This window comes from Rosa chinensis, chromosome 3 (genome assembly GCF_002994745.2).
Source record: "Rosa chinensis cultivar Old Blush chromosome 3, RchiOBHm-V2, whole genome shotgun sequence".
NCBI lineage: Eukaryota > Viridiplantae > Streptophyta > Magnoliopsida > Rosales > Rosaceae > Rosa > Rosa chinensis.
The window spans coordinates 37,704,415-37,723,939 of record NC_037090.1 but is presented as its reverse complement, the minus strand read 5'-3'; positions in this window follow the sequence as shown (position 1 = coordinate 37,723,939).

Here is a 19,525-nt window from a genome sequence, read left to right as displayed (position 1 = left end):
GGCCTGCATGTACCATTGGCAAAGGGACAGTGCTTGGTTTGGGGCTTCCTCTTGGGCCTGTTTGTCTTGGACTTGTCACTAAGCCTTGGACTTTTTTTTTTTTTTTGAATAATTTAATCTACCTTTTACTTGAACTCGAGGAAACCCCCTCTATGTAGGATGGTCTTGGGTTTGCCAAATAAGTTAGGGATTTTTTTTTCTTTTCTTTACCCTAACATTGTCTAGGTTCTTGTGACAAGGCCCGCCCCGGATTCCACCCTGAAATCTGAAGTGGCCATGCGGGACCCACTTTTAAATAAGGTTTACCAAAAATTTCGGCATAACCTCCCTTAAAAATGGACAACCCAAAAACTTGTGGAAAACAAATTTCACTTCCAAAAAAAAAATCCAACCAAATACTCCTGGAGCCACCTTGCTCCCATAATTCAACAACTCAAACTCAAAGATAATAATGGTATATCAAATATTTCAAGTCTAAGAAACTCCAAGATTTAAGATACCACAATTCACCAAAATTAGGTCGTAGACCTCAAATATAATTCATTACAAGTCTGGGTCACAAATCCCATAGTAATCAGAGCAATTCTAAGAATGTAAATTAACATAGGGTACAGTAGGTTAAACAGGTAACCTACGGAATGTGATGACGGAAGCGGATGCGGTCACTATGGCTCACTCCTGAACGCCGAGCAGCAATTCTGTAAACTGGGCATTTAAAACCAAAGGGCCCAGAGGAAAAGTAATTTAAAACACGTTAGCGTGAGTGGACAAAAATAAACAATTTTAAACAAAAGGAATTTTATACTTTCCCCAATTATTTCTCTATAAACTCCCGATGCATGCAATGTTTAAGGAAAACAAAACAAGAGAAGTTTTGTACAAGAAAAACCGACTAGCCCCGCTAGTCACAAACTAAATGAAAAGATTGAAACTCCGGTACTCATGAAAAAAAACCAGCCCCGCTGGTTAAACGGAAATCGAACTAGCCCCGCTAGTCAAAAATAGTAAAGTGAGTAGGGGAAGACGATAGCTATACAAGTGAGCCTCCCAGGCTCGGGTGATAGCCTCCCAGGCTAAAATACTCCCATTACTCTCGTAATATACCCTTATGCCACTAAGTGTAGCGATAGGATACTGGGCTTCAGAATTACCGTCACAGAGATAGTAACCAGCGCCACAAAGGCGGAGGGCTTCGGTGATCCCATCACCTCGCCACAAAGGCGGAAGATCAAAGCTAGCAATGCTAAGTCACCCAAAGTATGGCAAAAGAAAATCCGAAAACCACAGTAAAATCATAAATACATAAGACTTCCCCAACTCTCGCAAAAGAATCCCATGACGTGTCCCACACGCCAAGATAAACTCAAATTCAAAAAATAAATTAGAGAAAATAAGCATATTCCAATGACGTGACCCCGCACGCCATGAAAATCTTCAAATAATCAAATATCTAAAACCATTTCCAAAAATAACCATATGCTCGAGAAAGTAATACGATAAACAAATTATCATCTCAGAAACAAATAAATAAATGCATGCATCATTCTTTCAAAATAAAAGTCCACTCACAGTATGATCAATCCTGACGTCGCTCAGTATTTTCCTCGTACGAATACTCCTCTCGTCCTGTATGAATAGCACTCGTAAAAATATATTTACAGGACGGAAATTAACTTTACGAATATTAGAAATTGAAATTTAAAACGCCCCCTTTCAAACTCTAACTCCTTAATTCACATCGAAACCATCCGTAATTCTCCAATAATATTCATTCATCGATATATAAATTCTAAAGTGAATTCGAAAGAAAATAGGCAATCGAATTCACGTAAATCGATAATCAACAATTCATGCTCAATCGTAATTTCCTCCAATTTCCACCAAACTTCATGTATAAACTTCTACAATCATTAAAGGATTTATGGAACCAAAACGGTAATTAAAACGCAGCTCTACGCGCCACCCATAGTGGCCGCGCATGGGGCCCACGCGCCACAGGCAACCACCACCAATGGCCACCAAATTTTGGCAGCACCACCTACTCAACATACCCAATACTTACAACTACAACAAGTTCCAATTTGACCTTGAAGAGCTCCAATTCGGCTGGTGAAAAAATTTCCAGAAAATTCAAAACCCTAGGATCGAGTTTTGTTCGATTCTCCCTCCACACTTCAAATCGTGACTTGAGACTAGGGGGAAAATGATCCTTGACGAAAACCTCATCTTCAACGCCGGTTTGGTGGCCGGAGACGGCCGGAATCGCCGGAAATTGACCAAATTCCCAAACTGCTACTGTGAACTTCACTGCTCAAATCTGAGCTCCTCCGATTGAGCCACTGCAAAACACCACCACAGGAGTGACAAGGAGGAGGAGACGAGCTTGCCGGTGCCCGGATTCCGTCGTGGGTCTGCCGGAAAAGGGAGAAATCAGAGGAAGAAGAAATTGGTGAAAATGAGGAAGAGGTCGGGGGAGAGGAGAGAGAGAGTTACCGTGGGTTTCCGAAAATGGAAACCTACAGTGGTAACTTTCCATATATATATTTTTATTACCACGAACAGTAACTTCCACATTTTAAGCTATAACTTTCACATACGAACTCCGATTTAAGTGTACCACATGTCCACGGACTCGGTTTAACGTCCCCTACAACTTACATGAAGGAAATTTTCTCAAATTGTTAACCCATAAAAAGTCAACTTCTAGCAACCCCTTAATTGATAAAAAAAACTGAAATCAAAGACGGTAAAACGTATAATAATTCCTTTAGACTCAGAAAAAAGTAATTGGATACGAGGTGTAACATCTTGGTTCTTGGTCCTATTATATATCATAGTGATTTCATTTGGTTGCTTTAGGATAGCCTGCATCTCTTGATATGACGTGGCCATTTCAAGGGTAGGTCATGTTGTGTAATCACTTATATTGAACATATGAAAGGCTTGACGTCCTCCCAATCATATTGCAACTTGAACACCTATTGATGGAGATGTCTAATTTTTTTTTTCCTTATATTCAAATTTGAAGTAGTGTAAACTAGGAATTTTCTTAGGTGGGTGTTAGCCATACACTAATTTTTGTCAAATATTTTGGACTATTGGATTAGTAATATATCCAATGGTCCAAAATATTTAAAATTTGGTTACATGTTTGGCCCTTAGCCAATTAGCGTTTGACAATTGAGAATTACATTTTTTTGCTTTATTTTTTCTTTAAAAAAATATTGAATCTTTATTTAATTAAAAATATAAAATAAGTTTGCCAAAAAAAAATTATTGAATCTGTGTCATGTTGCTCAACTTTTTCTCTCGACCTGTACATTATAAATTGAGCCCGGGGTGCTCGACACTACTTTAGATTTAGGTTAAAGAAATGTCAAAACAACTTTTGGAGATGTCCAAATTTTGTATGGTTGAAACTTGAACGTGTATACCCAACTCAAAATTAATCGAAATAGATAGAAGAGCTGAAGATTTTATATATTACTTTGTAAGATTTAGATTTTCGATGCAAAACTCCACATATTGTAATTTATTGACAATGCTATTTTTTGGTTAATTTTACACAATATTCTCAAATTTCAATTTAGATATTCGTGGAAGATCACTTATTACAAAAGTAAAACAACATCCTTCAATTTAATCAATCAAGTATCTTATAAGCTTATAATATCATAAGGAATCTCAAAATCAAAATGATTAATTTGAATCGATAACTAACGTTTTCTAGAATGATCAAAGTCAAGGTTGTTCAAGCTTAGCTAGTTGCCATGCATGCAGTTGAATGGATATGTGTGGTTGCCCTCACTAAATGTCAACTCCTTTGAGGTATGAGTTCCTAGTCAACCTATCAATAGCTAGCAAAATTTCAACTCCGATATATATATATAATTGAGCATGTATTGAATCAAGACAAGTTAATCCTTATTGAAATGACCTGTACCTAATCAGATAGGGTTTAATTGGTTATATATCCAACAGTCTAAGACATTATATTTGGTTGATCCATCACATAGTAATTGCTTTCCCAATACTATGATACAATGCCATTGGTCAATACTTTTCAACTATGAACCCTGTGATTTTATATAACCAGGACTCAGCCGTTGGTCCAATATATGGTATAGTTTTCTAAATACTTTGATGATTGATTATGGCTCCAACCATTTTAAATTTCTGTTAAAAAGACAATAATTACAACTAACTGACAATGACAATAAGAACGAGTAAAATCGTTAAATCAAATGTATTTTAAAAATGAGCAGCAACAAACCACAATAATGCCCTAAACAATAGTTATCATGTAAACAACTATCTCTGAAGAAAAACAATAATTTCTGCTTTTCTGCGAACAAGAATAGAGAAGTATGAGATATGAGATTTGGGTTCCAGTGTTAACAGAACGTATCTTTGTACTACCTTTAAATTACTGTTGTATTAAAACTCAATATGTTAGCTCATTAATGTATATCTAAACTAAGTTGTTAATACAGCAACATGGTTTAGGAAAATGGCTAAATACTAGCTACTACCCTGTGTTTTAAGTCCAAAATCAATTCAATTCCTGAACTTCTAATTTCATCAAAAACAACCATGTACTTTTAATTTTGATCTAATAAGCCAAATCCGTTAGTCTTCCGTTAAGTGAGTCCAAGTTATGGTTAAGTTATTTGTTGAAAAATATTTTATTTGATAGATTTTTAATAGTGAGACTCACTCCTAAACTGACTATGCATGCTATTTCAACATCACATCATAAAACATAGGCCCCACATGAGTCACGTCAGCGAGTTAATTGGCTCATTTAACGTAAGACTAACGGATTAGACCTATTAGATCAAAATTAAAAGCATAGTGGTGTTTTTGATTAAATTAGAAGTTTAAGGACTGAATTGACTTTAGACCCAAACCACATGGTAGTAACTAGTATTTACCCCTTAGAAGAAAAAAAATGGTTTTTATGATGTTAACTGGATCAGTAGGAAACTTGATAATGAAATAGAACAATCCAAATGGCATGAACTATTCTTCTGCCAACTTCTTTTAAATACGCATATATGCAATCTTAAACCAAAGCTCAAAGTTGCCCTAAAGAAACTGACGCGTTCGTACACTAGAAAAAATAATTTAAAATGGTCCTGTTTAATGTATGAATATGCAGTACGTAGACCCTAAAAATAATAATGAAATACTGGTGTGTATATTCATATATCCAATTAATTATGTTCAGTGACTTTACTTGGCAATGAGTACAAGAGATTTTTGTTTGCTGTCAATGACAATGACAATGGTATGTCCAATCATATGACTTGATCAACATTTCTTCTCTTGACATAGAGCAAAAGTATGATAAGATTTTGCTATGTTATCCGTTCAGAACTATGTTTTTGAGTTATGTTATTCCTTGTTCATCTTTTAGGTCCTCAATGGTGTAATTCCTTGTACAATTTTAAGCAAAAGTATGATAATATTTTCTACTTGATCGTATGTTTGAATAAATATGTACCTTGTATAAGAAGAGTAAAACCCTCAAAAAAAAAAAATTGTATACGTATATGACCTGGTATTAGAGCTGAATCCTATGATTCTAAATTTTTTTTTTTTTTGAATAAAGGGCTGGTGCTGCCAGGGGCGGAGCCAGAAATTTAATCTAAGTGGGGCACTTAATTTATTTTTTTTGTTAAACTTATAATATTAAATAAAATTGTTTATCATTCTATTTTAGTTCATGAACACTTTTAACCACTTTTGTGGAAATTGAACTCCCCACAATTATACAAAGCTAATTGAATCAATAATACATGCATACAATAAAACTCTAGTTAGCTAACATGCAAAATAATTTACTTGCAGGAAAAAAGAAGAAACAATAAAGATAAAGAACTTGAGGATAGGTAGGTGACAATTGATAGTTGAGTGGTTGTGATATATATACAGAACCAAATACATATGTAGTTAGAAACCACAATTTGACTGGGGCACAGGACCCAGTAGGTCCTTACATAGCTCCGCCATTAGGTGCGGCTACCCTCAAGCCTTAATTAATGAAATTGTTGAATATAAAGGAGGGACATTAAGCCTAAACCCTTAATTACAATAAGCATCTAGAGAACGTCCTTCAAACCTGGTACTTTTTTTTCTTCATTAAAAGAAGAATAAGAAGAAAGAAATCAATTAGATATCATGTTACAAGCAAATGTCTATGCAAGAACTCTACATGACTTGGGGAAATAAAATACGTTATTACTTGTAATCGATCACTCCCATCATTCTATGGTCTCGAATGCCTTGATTATATGTAACAGTTTTTTTTGGTCTTGCGAAAAAGTAAACGGGTGATTAGAATAGCTGTCTTGAAACTAGTCCGCACACCTTTTTTTTTGGTCTGAAAACAAGTTCGTACACCTAGTCAAAGTACGTAGGAACAAAGACAGTGGTGTTCACTAAACAATTTATATTCAATAATCCTTAGATTTACATCCAATGATGGAAAACAAAATACCTCAACTTAATAATAAAAAATAAAATAAAATAATAAAAAGAACCTAATGTGAATTGGGATTAACCAAGATATACGGTAGCTTCTATGAAGTTCTTGTTGCGTCATTGACTTCAGGAAATTTAGACAACATTCAAACAATTATTCTATACTTTTAGTAAAGATTGCAATAAAAATTGTGAGTTTTACTTACCAAACTCATTCATAATTAAATTGAAATATGTATATCTCATTCTAGTTGGGAAGAAGGTTCTTTTTTGAGAATAGGGGAGAAGATTCTTTAGAAATGTGTTTAGTGAAAAAATAAAAATAAAACAAAAAAAAAACCTAAGCAGCATCTCTCTCTTAGCCCTAGAGCCGCAGGAGAGCACCAACACCTCCAAACATTTTCTGTTCGGCAGCGGCCATGGGTTGCGCCGCGTTGTCCCTGTGCTGGCTGCCGGATGGGTACTTCATTGCCTTGGGTTGAGGTCTGAAGAGAAGGGGTTTGGTTCGAGGTTTTTGGCAGGATAGTTGGTGACGAGTATTGAGCAGCATCTCTCGGCGTTTTGTGGTCGTTTTCCTATGCAGATCCAGTTGGGCGAGCTCATGGAGGACTTCCAGATCCAACGGTGGGTTTTGGAGCGTCTGGGTGGCGGTGCGGGCTTCATGGGGCTCCGGGTAGGGCGCTGCATCTGTGGAGGCTTGTGGGCTTGGGGCAACACAGGCTCGGGGTAGAGCTCGATCGACAACTCGTTTCTAGTGGGCGGCTTGTGGCGAGGCTGGTGGTGTTGGTTCGTGGTGGGGCTCATAGGCGGCGGATCAGCACCGGCACTGTACAGGTGGCTGAGGGCATGGAGGAGATGTGGTATGGCCTTAGGTCAACCTTATTTTGTTGGGCCTTGAGTTGGTCCTCTTTCTCTTAGGGCTGCCCTATTGGGCTTTCTATTTTAGGCTGGGGTTTTTTTAGCCCTAAGCCCATTCATATGTCTTTTAGTTTGTCTAAATTACAATAATTCCTTGTATTAGGAAACTAAGCACCAATGTGCACTCTTATGTATCTCTAGCGTCTCTGGAGCAGTACTAAAAGAGGGCCTCTACTACATCTACGTATTTGAATGTATAATGAGTGGGTCTATTTCTATGTACCACTGGTGGGTACTACTTCCAATGAGCTCAAGAATCCTTGTGATCTGTCTTGCATTAACTTTAATTTGATAGTTCTTAGAAATCATCAATGCAGAAACAACGAAAATGCAGAAAGTCATCTCAATCAATATAATATTTGTGATGTCTCTACCATAAATTTCATCAAAGATTTAATGCATAAAGCTTCCGAATTGTGGTCAAGAATGGAATTGAAATCACAGAAGCAGAGATTATGTCATCTCACTTCTAAATCCGAGAGCATGGAGTCACGAACATCCCAAAACTCTCTTCGAGTGAGACCCACAGCTTTATAGGATTTTCTTCATTCAGATACTCAAACTGAAGTGATTCATCCATTTAACGTATCATCAAAATGATAGCTTTGGAACAATTTTTCTTTAAAGTATCAGAAGCAGTTTTGGTCAGCACGTCGGTGGTGCGATCTTGGAACGCAGATAGGATCCCTTGGGCCTTAAGGTGATTTCAGACATCACAAACCCACTTGTGATATCCAATACCCGTTGCCTCCAATGGAGAAAAGTCAAGCTTACCCAAGTTGGACATCCTAAAAGGAAAACAAGAACATGGTTAGTTTCGGAGTTTAAAAGCTAACACGAAAACTATATGAATATTGTAGCGTAAATCGCTACCAAGAAATTCTATTTTCAAGAGATATTGGATTAGATTGAAATGATGATATATAATGGTCGATCGTAAAAATATTCTCAACAAGTCAATGCTCAGAGATAGCACGAACTCCCACAATTGGGCTCAATCTCACCTTGTAAGAAAGGTGGGAGGTAGAAAAATGGATATTAGAATCCCCGAGTACAAGAAAGGAGGAATTTAAATAAAATGAGCAAGTTTTAGAACAGGTTACCTTGAAAAGTCGCTTGCGAGGCTAACTTGCTTGGAGGTTAAGTGGAGACTGAGCCTAGCAAGGCTGACAAGTGCAGCACAGCTCTTGTAGACGGTGGAGTTGGCCAGGCTAATGTTGGCAAGCTGGTGTGCTGGCGAGGCTAGCAAGCTAAGTTGGGTGCTTCCTGGCGCGAAGGCATTGGCTAGCGAGGCTAACCGATATGGAGGGTCAGCGAGGCTAGCAGCGTGTTGGGCTTTCAGCGCAGAGCACTACTAGGCTAGCATTGGGCTAGGTGCTGCTAGGCTAATCCAGTGAGGCTAACCAAAAGGATTTTCATGATTTTCTAGGTTTTTGGCTATTGATTCAAAGTTATGGCTTCGTGCTGATAACATGTTTAAATAAAAGATAATTCGGGAGAATACTAAGAAACATTCATTGATAATAGGGGCATCTTTATATAGAGGATTACATGTACAATTTCTTGAACTACAAGTTATCCTAACCAAATATGGATTAAGAGATCTGAATATTCTATCTTATTACAACCAGAAGAAGTAATGATGTTTGAGCAAGGCACATACAAATTGGGTTTCCTTGAACACCCTTTTTAGAAATGATTTATTTGTTTCTTAGTTTTAATAAGAATAAAGTTCATTTTCTTATGAGTATACTATACTCTTTGAAAAAGGGTCGCTAAAATTTTCTCCATTACTGTGATTGCTACAGCCTTGGTCAACAAAACAAATTGATGTATTGTCAATTAATTGATTGCAAGGATTCGCTTGTTGTTGACGGCTGGTTTTAGCCAATTGTGATTTCCAAAATTGGTGTACGGTAGTAGACTGTAGACTCAAATGTATGAATATATATGCACAAAATATATGGATTTGTGGTGGATCATCGCAACTGTTTGAATGAAACAAGGTCGATCATGCGCATTACATAGATATTCTCAATCAACATCGATCACTCACAGATTCTTCAATTAATTTTGGTTCACACTCAAATTTCCAAGTCATAGAACGATAGAATGAACTTCACGACTTTAACTAGTCCTCTTTCCAAAGTGTCATATAAATGATTTGTACTATATCAAATATTAACCAAGTGTGTCATCTGAACTTGAAGAATCTGTGACTCCTGAGTCATAGAACCACAGTGACTAAACAATAGGAGTTTACATTAACGTTTCAGTTTTTTCTTTCGCTACAAGTAGCAAAACCAGCACGATGGAAATTGCAAGATATACTCCCAATTTTTTTAAAGGGATTGTGTTAATTGTATCTTTAATGGAGCGATAATATAAACCTCATCTCATACATGTCATAAAAAAATAAAAAATAAAAATCTTTATCTTAAATACACATATACTATCACTCCCAAGTCACAACACAAGTATATCTAAATATCTATTACGGGTAACCACTACAAGTGGTCTAGTGATTTTTGCCTAGTTGGGTGTACTCCCCAACTTAGGTTTGAACCTCGAAGCTGTCAATGTGCTGCAATCACATGCGCCGAAGGGGTTTATCTTGGACCTAGAAAGTCTTTAGGTTCCCCTTGACAAAATCAAAAAAAAAAAAAAAATCTATTACAGGTAAATATCAGTTATATATTAGTTTAATTACATCCTATAGAGAGCAATTGTTTGAAACGAGAAGCGATGGTTATTGGGGTTTGACGACACTACCATATAGAGGCAGTTGTGCCTCAGGGTGGGGAAATTTTTGCGATCCTATATGGACTACACTGTTGTTAATATGATAGTTTTAGACAAATTAGTGGTCGAATGGGGTGTCCAAAATATGATTTGCGAGACATGCCGATTTAAATTATGATAGAGTGATCATTTAAATTTACCACCTTAATGATTTAGCTTTTCATTTTGTTAAGTAGCAATGAGATTTGCTATTTTGATATTAGGAGAAAAAAAAAAAGTTGAAAATATGACACAATGATGACGAAGAGATGATGCATTGTATGTTTGGAGCAGAGCGGGAGGAGATGATAACATAGTCGAGATCAGTCGCATGGAATATCGCCACAACAAGTCGCTTTCTCAGTTCCTCCCGTCTCTCCCTGCGCCACTCAAATTGACGCGTCTGTATCTGAGATTCCTGCGCGTGGGGTACAAATCCGGAGGGTCATAATGCGGCTCTGACTTTGAACCAAAAAACCCAAAAAAGCTTGAAAACGCGGTTAGCGCCAGCACGTCAGTCCACTCGCCGACGACAAGTGCGTGCAGAAAATGACTCTTTGGTCGAGGCTTCTTCCTTCTCCCGGGTCCTCGTGTCGGTTTCAGAATCGGCTAGCTGGAGTAAACCCTAGCTAGCGCTAGTCAACCTCCTAAATGAAAAGTAGCACTCATCCAGTCTGAACTGATGAATATCTCTGCTGCTCCATCGAAGATATCCTTGTCACCAAACCACATCACGATCACTCAAACACCACTCATTGATCCAATTATTATTGGATCGGATATGCTAGTTTTATTATTACTTATTTGAATCATACATCATACCATGCAATAAATAACCTTACAGTTTATTAAGTTACGATAATGAACATACAGATTTTGGTCCAAAATGGTGGTGTTGATCAGAGCCGGCTTAGAGCAAGTGCAACATGAGCGACAGAACAGGGCCCCCAAATTTTGGGGCCCTACTTCAAGTTCTAAGAAACTTTAAGACATATAAAGAAGGCCCTCAACGCATAATCTAGTTGTTGTTCATATGGTACTTAACCTTTGTTTTTCCTCCTCTTTAGGAGTTCGATCCCCCCATTGCATGTCTATTGCTTCAATTTTTTTTTCTTTCCTTCTCCCCCTTACCGTTTTTTTTTTTCCTTCTCCCCCTCCCTTGCCATACTTTCCTGGTTTTATTTTTTGGTGGATACTGCAAGGCCCATACTGTATTTATCTTTGATAATTCAATTGTCATGTTGCTTCTTTTAATGAAATTTTTGTAACAAGCTTTAGACTGAATTTTTCTTTTCAAGAAGTGAAAAGGTAAGAGAAGGTAATATAAGATAAAAGATTTTTTTAATCTAAAAAATAATTTTGTATAATATTTTCTCTATATGACAAAAATTTTCAATGGCATATTCATACACGACCGCAAAAAGAGAGCCTCACTTTTTAATTTTGCACAGGGCCTCGAAAACTTTTGAGACGGCTCTGGTGTTGATGTTGTTTGCAGGACTATAATATGGGGATTTTGCGGTGGCAAAAGCCCTTTCACTAGTTGTGCGCTCGCACCATTACTCCCAAGTATGGTATAAAATGTCAATTTCTTTAACTAAAACTATACCCGAAATTCATGGCCAAACCATTTGACAGCCCCCAGATTGTTTATTCACGTTTGATCAGAAAAAAGAAAAAGAAAAAAGGTTGTTCATTCGAGGTACGCGGTGGATAAGGTATGATAACAAAAACAGAAAACAAATAGAGAGCAATCAAAATCAAAATAAACAGAAAATAAACAAGCTAAAAAGAGTATAAAGTGTCGGATAAAAAAATTGCACACGTAAAAAGGCTTCAACAATGATTGCCATGGACACATAGGAGTAGTGGAAGAGTGAATGGATTGCGTCATTGCGAAGAAAGCAACCAAGCTTGCTAAAGCCATTTGATTGTTTTTATTATAAATGAGGCAGATCGAAGTTGAAGTTGGCAGATTAGTTATTGTTTCTTTTTCGCATTCAGGAACAGAAAGGACATGATATATTTTATATAATCCATCTGTCAGCATTGATCGGGTTATAGCTAGCTTGAACGCCAAACTCAGTGCTTCGGATCAAAAGCTCCATGACTGGGGCGGTCGATAACAGAATGGAATCATAGGGGCGGTTTGCTCATGCACATGAGATTGGTGCATGTGTTTCCTTAGTGGATTTTGGGTCCCCAGCCCCTTGAAAAATGAAAAATGAATATCAATGATCCAATGAATGCTCATATATTGAGTACCTAATTTATACTTTCAAGCTCATTATGGGATGCTCTCATGCATCAATAGTACATGCCAAAACTGAATTCAGATCATCAATTAACCATTGTTAACATGACACTTGTCACTGAGCGATAGTGGAAAAGGTTCAAAGCTAATGTTGCATATATTATACCCCTACTTTTGCACTGAGTAGGATCTAACCAACCGACCACTATTAAGAAGATGATGCAATGCTTACTGATAATATATGTCAAACATTGATACTCTACCCGATCTGTATTAAGTAGGGAGTCATTCCAATGAAAACCACAAAAATGAAGATCTGTGTGAGACTCGCTTTTTTATTACATTTTCACAAATCAATTGTTAAATATTTAGATATTTAGATATTTTTGTGTAGATCATTTATGTAATTTTTCAACTAAATTGAAAATCATTAAGACATTCATAATCGTGATTTATCAGTTATGAATATGAACGGTTCATGTTTGACAGATTTGGTTTGTCCATTAATTTGATCTAGTTCGGTACCTTAACGATTAGTAATTTGGAAGAAAATTTTCATAATGATCTACTCATGCATACATATTAAACATCTAACGGTTGATTTACGGTAATGTAATCGAAAAATGGGTCTCCCAAACCATTAATAGAAATTCCTCAATTAGTCCTCATTTTAGTGGTCCTCATTAGAAGGGCTCCCTATTAAATATATCAACTCAAACTTTTTGGATCAAAGAGGTTTGTTGGGGTCGAGGATTTATATTATCTTCAGTTAATCATGGGGTTAACACCCCTCTATTTATGAATAATTATGATTTTTTCTGACTTGGAAAATTAGGGGCACAAGGAAATGCCCTCAACAATTACTGGCCCTGATAGTACGTAGATACTTCATCTTATGTATCATAGGTTAATGTTCTTGGTTTGGTATATTAATTAGTAATGGATAGTTGGATACCCATTTATTTATCCAAATTGTTAGAATTTCTAGGATTTGATGTGAGACTACTAGTATACACTAGCTTCAATAACGTTTTGGAGTGAGTCACATAATCAGAACAGTCAACATAGTATTGTAGATACATCACTTCGAGTTTGGTGGAAGAATTGGTTACTTTTCTAGCTTTCCTTTTCAAATATATTACCACTATATATGTAGACACAGACTCTTTCATTGTTAAGGTCACATTAATTAGTAGCTAGCTAGGGCAAAGCTTAGCGCGGTTGGTGGTCCTGTTGACTTTGATGTGCTGCTGGGTCTAAGATATATATTGCCATATTGAGGAGTGGAATAATAAATAAATGGAGTATATGCGCGCATTTGATGAGTATGTTCCAACACATCAGAAAATGAGAGGAGAGCAGACAAATATTACAGACCACACAAGTTCAGTTGGAAATGGCAAACTTGAGGTGTAAATCCACACAAGTTCGATCCCCGCTATCAATAATCTCTCATTTGGTAAGCAATCTAGAAAATGTCATGTATAATTCCATACCAATGGGTTGGGTTAGGACACTGGCCAGTTTCGTAAGTCCTGTTGGATTGAGGTCGTAGGTTTGCCCTGACCCTAGTAGTGTAGGGAAGACTCTCTCTTACTTAAACTTTTTGTAACCAAAATATATATATATATATATATATATATATATATATATATCAGATCCTATCTAGAGCGGAGCTCCGCTTTGAAAATTAACGTGTGAAGTTCGAGTTTTCGGTCACATTTCGGTCGCATATCCACATCTCGACCGTTCAGTTTTTAGGTACTAGTGTATAGATCGTCTCTGAAAATTTTCAGCGAAAATGATGATCGTTAAGGCATTGATAAGTTCCTTAAAGCTAGTACGGTTTAGGTTGACAGATTCAGTCCGTCCATTGATTTAAATGAGTTAGATGCCTTAATGATCATCAATTTGGCTGAAAATTTGCAGAGATGATCTATACAGTAGTACCTAAAAACTGAACGGTTGAGATGTGGATATGCGACCGAAAAGTGACTGAAAACTCGAACTTCACATGTTAATTTCAAAGCGGAGCTCCGCTCTGGATTGGATCTGTATATATATATATATATATATATATATATATATATATATATATATATATTACAGACGGCAGTATAGTCTGAAACACCCCATTCGCATTACTTTTCTCATTTCCCAGCCAAATATATATTTTGTAAACCATCACTTTCTCTTGGGATGATGATGAATATTCAAAAAGGGTTTTGTGCATTTGATTCTCTTCCGGGCTTGAAATAATGAATGGTCCATCCAATATCTGAAAAAACCTTATCATCTACCTGCAACCACATTATATATGCACTAGCTAACTAATATATATATATGCTTCTACATTGTTCTGGGGAAGGTGTGTGTCATTTTGAATCAAACATTAGAATATGAAAGGAAGCTATACAGACAATTTGTTTTGGAGGGTACCCAGTTTATCATTTTGTTTTCCATTTATAAAAGAGTTGGATCAGTCACATTTCGACACATGATCCCTAGAAGTTTGTATTGGAAATTTTCATAGTCTTGGAGATTATCAATTAGATTTGTCGGTGTACTACCTGTATCACTTGTTTTTGGACACCTCAGTCGATCTGTAGGTAGCTTTCGAGTTTGTTAGGGTGTAAAGCTAATGACTTGGTTGGATTAGTTCTTTTTCGTGTTGAAACCAAAAATAGAAATACGTGCTACATAACATTTTTAAAGTAGGTGATCGAATCATCTTTGTTCTTGCAATCATACTCCAGTTTACAGAAGATTTATTTCTAATTTCTCAACAGTTATATCTTACATGGATTTGTCTGACTAGAAAAGATATAAATTAGGTGTGTTATAATGATAATTTCAGTTTATGTTTCTGGCGGATGAAACAATTAGTACATTAATAATACGACAAACAGCTAGAATAATACAATATATTACAGAGAGTATTGACGCTTATCTAATAAGCCTAAAGAAGCAGGGGCAGCCCTGAGGTGGTGCCGGCGGTGCAACCGCACTTGGCCTCCGACTCGGGGAGGCCTCCGATCAAGTAAAGTATGAATGTTTATATAATATATAATACCTATATATAAGATAGAAAAAATTTATTCTTTTGAAAAAAATTAAACATTATGAATTTTGTTTTCTATGGCATTTTTACTCTTTAATTTTTATTAATAAAGACAATAATTATAAGTTTAAACTTTCGCACAAGGCCTTTTAAAATTCAAGACCGGCCTATATATAAAGAAGTATATTGGCTTCAAAGGGAAAATCAGCTAGTAAGTATTCCGCCTAGGCACAAAATTGTGTTACAAGAATACCTCTAAGATAACATGTAGCGTTCTCAGTAGCTAGACAATTACCAATGACAATTACCTTGATAGATGGTCTGTCATGAAGTGTTTCTCAAAAGCTTATGTTACAAAAATCGATTTTCTAAAGGGTCTTTCTAAATGTACCCAATAAATGTCTAAGTATACCCAGAAAATTTTTCACACCCAGCTAAATCATAGAATTTCTAACTACACCCAGCAAGTTTCCAATAATATCCTTATTTTCAATTAAACCCAGCAAAAGCCATTACACCCAACAAAACCTAAATCATTCATGATGAACTCCACAACGAATCATTCATTCTTCACCCGAAAGATAAGGCATGTGGCTGGAAAAATGGGCTAATTCCTAGAAATTTCAGATAGCAAGGCATGCCTTGCATAGATACTCCACCCGAAGAAGAATGAACATGCTAGTGAGGGAACGTCTGATGGGCAAACTGGCCTAGAAAAACTTTTTTGTGGCTTAATGATGAACTCCACGCCCAATAATCTAAAAGTGAAAGCCTCATAAATGCCCACAAGACAAAAGCCCATAGCTAGACGCCTAGACCTAAAGAAATCTAGGACAAAGCCCAAGTGTTTAAGCTCCAACACCAAATCAGGTGGCCTCCAAAGGATCCACTCTATCTCCTCTATTGCCTCCAGCACTGCTTGAGGTTGGTCGCTACACCAAATGACTCTAACATGCATCAATCGAAAGATCGATTATTGTCTATGAAAACTTAAAGCACTTCCTATCTCAAGACCCCAACTCTCAGAAGAAGAGCAGAGCGCCAACGCAAGCTGATAATAATGGGTAAGAACATGGACCCCAACTAAAACCTAAGCTCCCTTATCAAAAAAAATATGGCAAACTGACAAAATCCGCTACCCACTCGACTTCATACCAAGCCAAGGAACTGTGGTACACTGTTGGGATGGCCGCTACAGCTAGAATAGGACGAAGCCAAGAGGCTTAACTTGCTAAGTGTATCGCTGCAGGTAGTTAAATCACTAGTAGATGCTATGGGCAAATTAAATGATAATTTTATTAATTAATTTCTCAATTATACCAACAGTATTAACTCTCTCTTTTTTTTCACACACGCACAAACACAAAGATAAATGACTATTATTAAAACTACATTGTTTTCATGCAGAGACGTGGAGTACGTTTTCTCTCTCTCAAGGTCTTAGAGGATTTGACATCAAAAGTATGGCCAATTGCTTTGTTCAGGGTTTCACTAGCAACCTTGATTCCTTCCTCTCTTTTGGAGATCTCTATAGTTTGGTGATGCAGTGCCCAATATTTTGAGGCTTTTTTACGGGCCTGCTCTTTATCCTTCAATGTTTCTCCTCTAGTTGTTAGGACCGATTGGTTTTAGAGGGGTGGATCATGATTTGAGTAGCAGTGGCTCGTTGGGTTGTTTTCATTTTGCTTCTTACTTGTGAGGTGGATCGAGTTGGTAGCTCGCTGCTTATGGATGGCCTTGGTTATTTTGGTAGCAGAAGTTTGTGGTTCAGATCGAGTTTGCTAGGTTTTCATCTGCGTCTTCACTCGTGAATTTGTTGCACGACATCATCGGTCATATCTAGGTTACCAATTAGTCAAGAGTGGAGTTTGTTGTTCTTCTTGGTGGTGGCTTCTTCGATGTTCTATTCATATCACAGATGGTAGAGCAATTCTTTGGCAGTCAACTGTCGAGAGCAAGGGTGGTGTTGCAAGGTGGATTATGACCTTCTTATAGATCCGAGTGATGATCCCGATAGGTGTCCACGACGACACAGTTGGCAATTCCGATGTCAACAGTTCAAGTAAAACGCAGTCTCTTTTCCCTTAGAGAAAATGTTGATTTTGGATTCATGTTACCAATATCAATTCTTGTTTTAGGAGGAACAATTGACTTTAGGCTCAAGAAACTGGTGTACGATGACTAAATAGGTGTTTCGGTCAATGGCTCAAGCTACCCGCAATATTTTCTCTTAGAATTAGAAACATTGACTTTGGGGTCAAGTAACCTACATCAATCATTAATCTAAGAAAAACCTTTGATTTTAGGCTAAAAAGAATTTAGGTAATCCTTACCCTACGAGGAATAAATATTGTTTTCCTTGGTTTTGGCCCATTTAGGCTAAATTAGGTCACTACTTTGAGAGCATCGTTGTACCTCAGCCGCAAAACAGGTTGTTAGTCTCAAGGGTTTCAAAGAACCTTAATTTGGGCTATTGGCCTTTTTTTAATAGGTGACATAATGAAATGACACAGAAAATTACAAGCCTGAGTTCAAGGTTGTTGTAATTGTTGGTTCCAGGATGTATCCTTTCAAATACTAGTTCAATACAGAGTAGCTATAATTACTTAGATTGTCTCTTTCTATCATTTCCTTACTATACTAGTTCAATAGAGAATAACTAAGACAATGTTCACCCCGGATCCAGTACATGTCATGGGAAGGTTTCTAAAGAGAGAAAGGGTCCTCCTTCTCTCTAGAAATTTTCTCAAACCAGACAAAATGTACTCCACCATATCGACCCAGCCTTTATCTAGACCATGCACGTTCCCTCTTTCTTTTCCCTCTACTTCTTCCAATTTCCCCATCTACCCACCCTTTGCGACCATCTTGAGTTTTCTCATGGCTGGACGAGCTCTCATTTATACCATCCTCATCGCGTCTCCATCTCTACACTTCTTCACCATAACCCAAGACCTATCTCATCTCTACATATCATCCATCATTTAGCACATAATTTTCTCTTCTATTGCTTCTGTTCTCTTTTGATGGGTTTGACCTCTTTAGCTTTCAGATATGCTCCGTTCTCCACCACACCTAAACAAACTTTTGCTTATTGGCGAATTTTTGTTAACTTAAAAGAGGGTGTCCAGATTCCCTCGGTAATCACTCTCTCTCTCTGCGGTTACTCAGTTTTTTTTGGCGTTCTTGTCCCCGGCGTGTGTCTCAACCGGTGGAGAAGGTGGTACGTTATGGTGCTTTGGTGGCAGATTCACGTCAAACGACGACTTGAATGTAAAGGCATAAGTTCTTTCCGGCTGGTGAAGAAGATGTGGAGGCTGTGAGGATTTTTAGGGTTTCTCTTTTTTATTTATGAGCTTATGTCTTGTAATTTGGTCAAACCCATTATGAGTTTATTTTGTTTATATTAGCATTTGTGCTCTTATTGTTGGACGTATGTGCCTCTTATTATTAGGGCCTATGTGTCACTTTTTGCTATACTCTTTCGTACCTAGCCTCTTGTATTATGGCGGGACTTTTGGATCATCTAATACAATTTATTTTCTTTGACCAAAAAAAAAAAAAAAAAAAAACTAGACAATGTGTAATATTTGATCTTAATACATTGTTGTATTCAATGGCAATGTATGTGTATGTTTGACTGGGCTTACGGCCAACCAAGGATTTAAGGAAAAAAATATTGTTCCCCAAAAACAAAAATTTTAGCTTGTTAAGATACGAGTCGAACGATCATTCGGCTAAATTCTAATAAAAACTCACAACAAAGATGAAAAAGACTGCCCGTTAATGAGCAACTCCTCTCTTGCTCTTCCTCTTTTCTTTTTTTATTTAGCTTAAAAATGGCCCTATACACATCCCACGTCAACTTCACATCAGTCACTTGTACTTGTTTTGTTGAGAAATCAACTTCAAAAATTCGTGGTCTCTTCCATTCATTTCTTTTTTGCGCAGACACGATAACTAACGTATCAAACTAAGAACCCCTTTCGCACCCTACTTCATGTTCATCAAATTGTTGCCCTATG